Raw genomic sequence first — 8239 nt, 5'->3', positions numbered from 1 at the left:
CGCTCCCTCCTTGGATGGACAACATTCGTAGTTGACACTTTGTGTCATTTTATCCGAGCAGACGGGCGCCGCGAGGCGACCGTCCGGGGCGACTCTCGGCCTGTGTTTAAGGAGCCGGCCGGGCATCACGCTCCTTCCTTGGATGGACAACATTCGTAGTTGACACTTTGTGTCATTTTATCCGAGCGGGCGGGCGCCGCGAGGCGGACCGTCCGGGGCGACTCTCGGCCTGTGTTTTCGGAGCCGGCCGGGCATCACGCTCCCTCCTTGGATGGACAACATTCGTAGTTGACACTTTGTGTCATTTTATCCGAGCGGGCGGGCGCCTCGAGAGGTGGACCGTCCGGGGCGACTCTCGGCCTGTGTTTTCGGAGCCGGCCGGGCATCACGCTCCCTCCTTGGATGGACAACATTCGTAGTTGACACTTTGTGTCATTTTATCCGAGCGGGCGGGCGCCTCGAGAGGCGGACCGTCCGGGGCGACTCTCGGCCTGTGTTTTCGGAGCCGGCCGGGCCTCACGCTCCCTCCTTGGATGGACAACATTCGTAGTTGACACTTTGTGTCATTTTATCCGAGCGGGCGGGCGCCGCGAGGCGGACCGTCCGGGGCGACTCTCGGCCTGTGTTTAAGGAGCCGGCCGGGCATCACGCTCCTTCCTTGGATGGACAACATTCGCAGTTGACACTTTGTGTCATTTTATCCGAGCAGACGGGCGCCGCGAGGCGGACCGTCCGGGGCGACTCTCGGCCTGTGTTTAAGGAGCCGGCCGGGCATCACGCTCTTTCCTTGGATGGACAACATTCGCAGTTGACACTTTGTGTCATTTTGTTCGGCCTGTGTTTAAGGAGGCGGCCGTCCTCCACTCGGTCCGTGTTTAAGGAGCGACACTCGCGCTCCGGTTCGGCCTGTATTTAGGGAGGCGGCCGTCCTCCGCTTGGTCTGTGTTAAGGGCGACACTCGGTCCATGTTTGAGGAGCCTGGCCCTGACGCTCCTCTCCGGCCTGTGTTTAAGGAGGCGGCCGTCCTCCCCTTGGTCTGTGTTAAGGGCGACACTCGGTCCATGTTTGAGGAGCCTGGCCCTGACGCTCCTCTCCGGCCTGTGTTTAAGGAGGCGGCCGTCCTCCCCTTGGTCTGTGTTAAGGGCGACACTCGGTCCATGTTTAAGGAGCCTGGCCCTGACGCTCCTCTCCGGCCTGTGTTTAAGGAGGCGGCCGTCCTCCCCTTGGTCTGTGTTAAGGGCGACACTCGGTCCGTGTTTAAGGAGCGGCCCTCGCGCTCCGGTTCGGCCTGTATTTAGGGAGGCGGCCGTCCTCCGCTTGGTCTGTGTTAAGGGCGACACTCGGTCCGTGTTTAAGGAGCCGGCCCTGACGCTCCTCTTCGGCCTGTGTTTAAGGAGGCGGCCGTCCTCCACTTCCTTCCATGCACCACCACATTCGCAGTTGACACTTTGCCATTTTTTCAGAGAGGTGACACTTAGTCGTTTTTTCGAAAGTTGACACTTAGTCGTTTTTTCGAAAGTTGACACTTTGCCGTTTTTTCAGAGAGGTGACACTTAGCCGTTTTTTCGAAAGTTGACACTTAGCCGTTTTTTCGAAAGTTGACACTTAGCCGTTTTTTCGAAAGTTGACACTTAGTCACTTTTTCGCCACAGTGACACCTCCAGCGCGTGCCACGGCGCTTTTCAGGTCTTCTATCCGACCTTGTGCTGTCGAGGACGGCGTGTCCGACGCCGTGGGGAGACCAGCACCATCTCCTCCATACTCGTAAACGGGGTGCTTTGGAAAACGGGGGGAAAGTCGATGAGTACACTGACTACTGGGACCATTTCATTGTACTCTGGCGCACCTGAAGACCAAAAAAGGTACTGCACCTTAGCCCGGGTACCTCACCCCCTGGTACCTCGAGGAGAACTTAGAAAAATTTCGACAAATTTTTGGTGAGCTCCAGGGAGAGAGGCTGATTTTTCGCTTTTTGAGGCCGACCGCCGAACCGGCGCGGGGCGGACTCACAAGCCCCGCAGAGCCGTGGGCACTTAGTCGTTTTTTCAGAGAGGCGACACTTAGTCGTTTTTTCAGAGGCGACACTTAGTCGTTTTTTCGAAAGTTGACACTTAGCCGTTTTTTCGAAAGTCGACACTTAGCCGTTTTTTTGGAAAGTTGACACTTAGTCGTTTTTTCGAAAGTTGACACTTAGTCGTTTTTTCGCCACAATTGGCTCTGAGCTCCAGGGGGAGAGCCTGGTTTTGCCTTATTTCAGGCCGGCTGGGGAACCGGCGCGGGTCGGATGCACGAGCCCGGCAGAGCCGTGGGCACTTAGAAAATTTTCGCCGATTAAGCTGGGACCTCCAGGCGGAGACCGGCATTCCTCGTCCTCGGGGTTCGACCCAGGAACCGGCGCTGGGCAGACGCCGTAGCCACGCAGAGCCGTGGGCACTTAGAAAATATTCGCCAAGTTGGCTCTGAGCTCCAGGCGGAGAGGCTGGTTTTGCCTTATTTCAGGCCGGCTGGGGAACCGGCGCGGGTCGGATGCACGAGCCCGCAGAGCCGTGGGCACTTTGCCATTTTCTCAGAGTCGACACTTAGTCGTTTTTTCAGAGAGGCGACACTCTGTCGTTTTTTCGAAAGTTGACACTTTGCCGTTTTTTCAGAGAGGCGACACTTAGCCGTTTTTTCGAAAGTTGACACTTAGCCGTTTTTTCGAAAGTCGACACTTAGCCGTTTTTTCAGAGATGTGACACTTTGCCGTTTTTTCGAAAGTCGACACTTAGCCGTTTTTTCAGAGATGTGACACTTAGAAACTTTTTGCCAAGTTGGCTGTGAGCTCCAGGAGGAGACCGTTATTTTTCGTCATTCGAGGCCGACTGCGGAACCGGCGCTGGGCGGACGCCAAAGCTCGGCAGGGCCGTGGGCACTTAGAAACTTTTTGCCAAGTTGGCTGTGAGCTCCAGGAGGAGACCGTTATTTTTCGTCATTCGAGGCCGACTGCGGAACCGGCGCTGGGCGGACGCCAAAGCTCGGCAGGGCCGTGGGCACTTAGAAACTTTTTGCCAAGTTGGCTGTGAGCTCCAGGAGGAGACCGTTATTTTTCGTCATTCGAGGCCGACTGCGGAACCGGCGCTGGGCGGACGCCAAAGCTCGGCAGGGCCGTGGGCACTTAGAAACTTTTTGCCAAGTTGGCTGTGAGCTCCAGGAGGAGACCGTTATTTTTCGTCATTCGAGGCCGACTGCGGAACCGGCGCTGGGCGGACGCCAAAGCTCGGCAGGGCCGTGGGCACTTAGAAACTTTTTGCCAAGTTGGCTGTGAGCTCCAGGAGGAGACCGTTATTTTTCGTCATTCGAGGCCGACTGCGGAACCGGCGCTGGGCGGACGCCAAAGCTCGGCAGGGCCGTGGGCACTTAGAAACTTTTTGCCAAGTTGGCTGTGAGCTCCAGGAGGAGACCGTTATTTTTCGTCATTCGAGGCCGACTGCGGAACCGGCGCTGGGCGGACGCCAAAGCTCGGCAGGGCCGTGGGCACTTAGAAACTTTTTGCCAAGTTGGCTGTGAGCTCCAGGAGGAGACCGTTATTTTTCGTCATTGGAGGCCGACTGCGGAACCGGCGCTGGGCGGACGCCAAAGCTCGGCAGGGCCGTGGGCACTTAGAAACTTTTTGCCAAGTTGGCTGTGAGCTCCAGGAGGAGACCGTTATTTTTCGTCATTCTAGGCCGGCTGCAGAACCGGCGCGGGTCGGATGCACGAGCCCGCAGAGCCGTGGGCACTTTGCCACTTTTTCGCCACAATTGGCTGTGAGCTCCAGGAGGAGACCGTTATTTTTCGTCATTCTAGGCCGGTTGCAGAACCGGCGCGGCTCGGATGCACGAGCCCGCAGAGCCGTGGGCACTTAGAAAATTTTCAGAGAGGCGACACTTTGCCATTTTTTCAGAGAGGTGACACTTAGTCGTTTTTTCGAAAGTTGACACTTAGCCGTTTTTTCGAAAGTTGACACTTAGTCGTTTTTTCGAAAGTTGACACTTAGTCGTTTTTTCGCCAAAGTGCCCACCTCCAGCGCGTGCCACGGCGCTTTCCAGGTCTTCTATCCGACCTTGTGCTGTCGAGGACGGCGTGTCCGACGCCGTGGGGAGACCAGCACCATCTCCTCCATACTCGTAAACGAGGTGCTTGGGAAAACGGGGGGAAAGTCGATGAGTACACTGACTACTGGGACCATTTCATTGTACTCTGGCGCACCTGAAGACCAAAAAAGGTACTGCACCTTAGCCCGGGTACCTCACCCCCTGGTACCTCGAGGAGAACTTAGAAAAATTTCGACAAATTTTTGGTGAGCTCCAGGGAGAGAGGCTGATTTTTTGCTTTTTGAGGCCGACCGCCGAACCGGCGCGGGGCGGACTCACAAGCCCCGCAGAGCCGTGGGCACTTAGTCGTTTTTTCGAAAGTTGACACTTAGCCGTTTTTTCGAAAGTTGACACTTAGCCGTTTTTTCGAAAGTCGACACTTAGTCGTTTTTTCGAAAGTTGACACTTAGTCGTTTTTTCGCCGATTTTGCTGGGACCTCCAGGCGAGGACCGGCGTTTTTCGTCTTCCGGGTTCGACCCGGGAACCAGCGCCGAGCGGACACATTCGCTCGCAAGTGCCGTTGGCACTTAGAAAATTTTTCGTTTGTCATGAGCTCCGGGCGAGGACCGGCGTTTTTCGTCTTCCGGGTTCGACCCGGGAACCAGCGCCGAGCGGACACATTCGCTCGCAAGTGCCGTTGGCAATTAGAAAATTTTTCGTTTGTCATGAGCTCCGGGCGGAGACCGGCGTTTTTCGTCTTCCGGGTTCGACCCGGGAACCAGCGCCGAGCGGACACATTCGCTCGCAAGTGCCGTTGGCACTTAGAAAATTTTTCGTTTGTCATGAGCTCCGGGCGGAGACCGGCATTTTTCGTCATTCGAGGCCGACGGGGGAACCAGCCGGAGCGGACACGTTTGCTCGGAAGAGCCGTTGGCACTTAGAAAAAATTCCGTGTCTCGTGAGCTCCAGGGGGGACAGGCTGGTTTTATTCATCCGTAGCCGACATGGGAACCAGCGCGGAGCGTATTGGTGTTGCGCTGGCATATACCTCATCTCTCTCAGGAGTCCCCCCCTTATACGTGCCGATTGTGTTTTGGAAAACGGGGGGTAACTGGATGAGTACACTGACTAGGGGGACCAGTACACTAGCGAGTGGGACCAGTACACTGACTAGTGGGACCAACACACTATGAGCGCCTGGTACCTAAAATGGAAGTATAGAGGCCGACTTTCGGGCAAGATCACGCCGTGTTAGGCTTCCAGGACCTCGGCTAAGCAATTTTAACGGGTCGCCCGGTTCTTTTTTGATCCAGCCCGGTTCTTTTTTTATCCAGCCCGGTTCTTTTTACACTTCCAGCTGGAGCTCGGGAGCGGCTTTTTGCACAAGATCACGCCGTGTTAGGCTTCCAGGACCTCGGCTAAGCAATTTTAACGGGCCGCCCGGTTCTTTTTTGATCCAGCCCGGTTCTTTTTTTTATCCAGCCTGGTTCTTTTTACACTTCCAGCTGGAGCTCGGGAGCGGCTTTTTGCACAAGATCACGCCGGGTTAGGCTTCCAGGACCTCGGCTAAGCAATTTTAACGGGTCGCCCGGTTCTTTTTTTTTATCCAGCCCGGTTCTTTTTTTTATCCAGCCTGGTTCTTTTTACACTTCCAGCTGGAGCTCGGGAGCGGCTTTTTGCACAAGATCACGCCGTGTTAGGCTTCCAGGACCTCGGCTAAGCAATTTTAACGGGTCGCCCGGTTCTTTTTTGATCCAGCCCGGTTCTTTTTTTATCCAGCCCGGTTCTTTTTACACTTCCAGCTGGAGCTCGGGAGCGGCTTTTTGCACAAGATCACGCCGTGTTAGGCTTCCAGGACCTCGGCTAAGCAATTTTAACGGGTCGCCCGGTTCTTTTTTGATCCAGCCCGGTTCTTTTTTTTATCCAGCCCGGTTCTTTTTACACTTCCAGCTGGAGCTCGGGAGCGGCTTTTTGCACAAGATCACGCCGGGTTAGGCTTCCAGGACCTCGGCTAAGCAATTTTAACGGGCCGCCCGGTTCTTTTTTTTATCCAGCCCGGTTCTTTTTACACTTCCAGCTGGAGCTCGGGAGCGGCTTTTTGCACAAGATAACGCCGGGTTAGGCTTCCAGGACCTCGGCTAAGCAATTTTAACGGGTCGCCCGGTTCTTTTTTGATCCAGCCCGGTTCTTTTTTTATCCAGCCCGGTTCTTTTTACACTTCCAGCTGGAGCTCGGGAGCGGCTTTTTGCACAAGATCACGCCGTGTTAGGCTTCCAGGACCTCGGCTAAGCAATTTTAACGGGTCGCCCGGTTCTTTTTTGATCCAGCCCGGTTCTTTTTTTTATCCAGCCCGGTTCTTTTCACACTTCCAGCTGGAGCTCGGCAGCGGCTATTTGCACAAGATCACGCCGGGTTAGGCTTCCAGGACCTCGGCTAAGCAATTTTAACGGGTCGCCCGGTTCTTTTTTGATCCAGCCCGGTTCTTTTTTTTTATCCAGCCCGGTTCTTTTTACACTTCCAGCTGGAGCTCGGGAGCGGCTTTTTGCACAAGATCACGCCGGGTTAGGCTTCCAGGACCTCGGCTAAGCAATTTTAACGGGCCGCCCGGTTCTTTTTTTTATCCAGCTCGGTTCTTTTTACACTTCCAGCTGGAGCTCGGGAGCGGCTTTTTGCACAAGATCACGCCGGGTTAGGCTTCCAGGACCTCGGCTAAGCAATTTTAACGGGTCGCCCGGTTCTTTTTTTGATCCAGCCCGGTTCTTTTTTTATCCAGCCCGGTTCTTTTTACACTTCCAGCTGGAGCTCGGGAGCGGCTTTTTGCACAAGATCACGCCGTGTTAGGCTTCCAGGACCTCGGCTAAGCAATTTTAACGGGTCGCCCGGTTCTTTTTTGATCCAGCCCGGTTCTTTTTTTTATCCAGCCCGGTTCTTTTCACACTTCCAGCTGGAGCTCGGCAGCGGCTATTTGCACAAGATCACGCCGGGTTAGGCTTCCAGGACCTCGGCTAAGCAATTTTAACGAGCCGCCCGGTTCTTTTTTTTATCCAGCCCGGTTCTTTTTACACTTCCAGCTGGAGCTCGGGAGCGGCTTTTTGCACAAGATCACGCCGTGTTAGGCTTCCAGGACCTCGGCTAAGCAATTTTAACGGGCCGCCCGGTTCTTTTTTTTATCCAGCCCGGTTCTTTTTTTATCCAGCCCGGTTCTTTTTACACTTCCAGCTGGAGCTCGGGAGCGGCTTTTTGCACAAGATCACGCCGTGTTAGGCTTCCAGGACCTCGGCTAAGCAATTTTAACGGGTCGCCCGGTTCTTTTTTGATCCAGCCCGGTTCTTTTTTTTATCCAGCCCGGTTCTTTTCACACTTCCAGCTGGAGCTCGGCAGCGGCTATTTGCACAAGATCACGCCGGGTTAGGCTTCCAGGACCTCGGCTAAGCAATTTTAACGGGCCGCCCGGTTCTTTTTTTTATCCAGCCCGGTTCTTTTTACACTTCCAGCTGGAGCTCGGGAGCGGCTTTTTGCACAAGATCACGCCGTGTTAGGCTTCCAGGACCTCGGCTAAGCAATTTTAACGGGCCGCCCGGTTCTTTTTTTTATCCAGCCCGGTTCTTTTTACACTTCCAGCTGGAGCTCGGGAGCGGCTTTTTGCACAAGATCACGCCGTGTTAGGCTTCCAGGACCTCGGCTAAGCAATTTTAACGGGCCGCCCGGTTCTTTTTTTTATCCAGCCCGGTTCTTTTTACACTTCCAGCTGGAGCTCGGGAGCGGCTTTTTGCACAAGATCACGCCGTGTTAGGCTTCCAGGACCTCGGCTAAGCAATTTTAACGGGCCGCCCGGTTCTTTTTTTTATCCAGCCCGGTTCTTTTTTTATCCAGCCCGGTTCTTTTTACACTTCCAGCTGGAGCTCGGGAGCGGCTTTTTGCACAAGATCACGCCGTGTTAGGCTTCCAGGACCTCGGCTAAGCAATTTTAACGGGTCGCCCGGTTCTTTTTTTATCCAGCCCGGTTCTTTTTTTTATCCAGCCCGGTTCTTTTTACACTTCCAGCTGGAGCTCGGGATGGACTTTTTGGGCAAGATCACGCCGACTTAGCAAGCAAGGTGGAAGTGCCAGCATGCTCCGTGGCTGGAAGTGTGGATGTGCCAGCACCCTCCGTGCCTGGAGCTATGGAAGTGTGGAGCTCCAGCAC

Source organism: Syngnathus leptorhynchus, unplaced genomic scaffold, assembly GCF_054491065.1.
Source record: "Syngnathus leptorhynchus isolate UIUO unplaced genomic scaffold, UIUO_Slep HiC_scaffold_82, whole genome shotgun sequence".
NCBI lineage: Eukaryota > Metazoa > Chordata > Actinopteri > Syngnathiformes > Syngnathidae > Syngnathus > Syngnathus leptorhynchus.
This window is presented reverse-complemented; position numbering follows the sequence as displayed.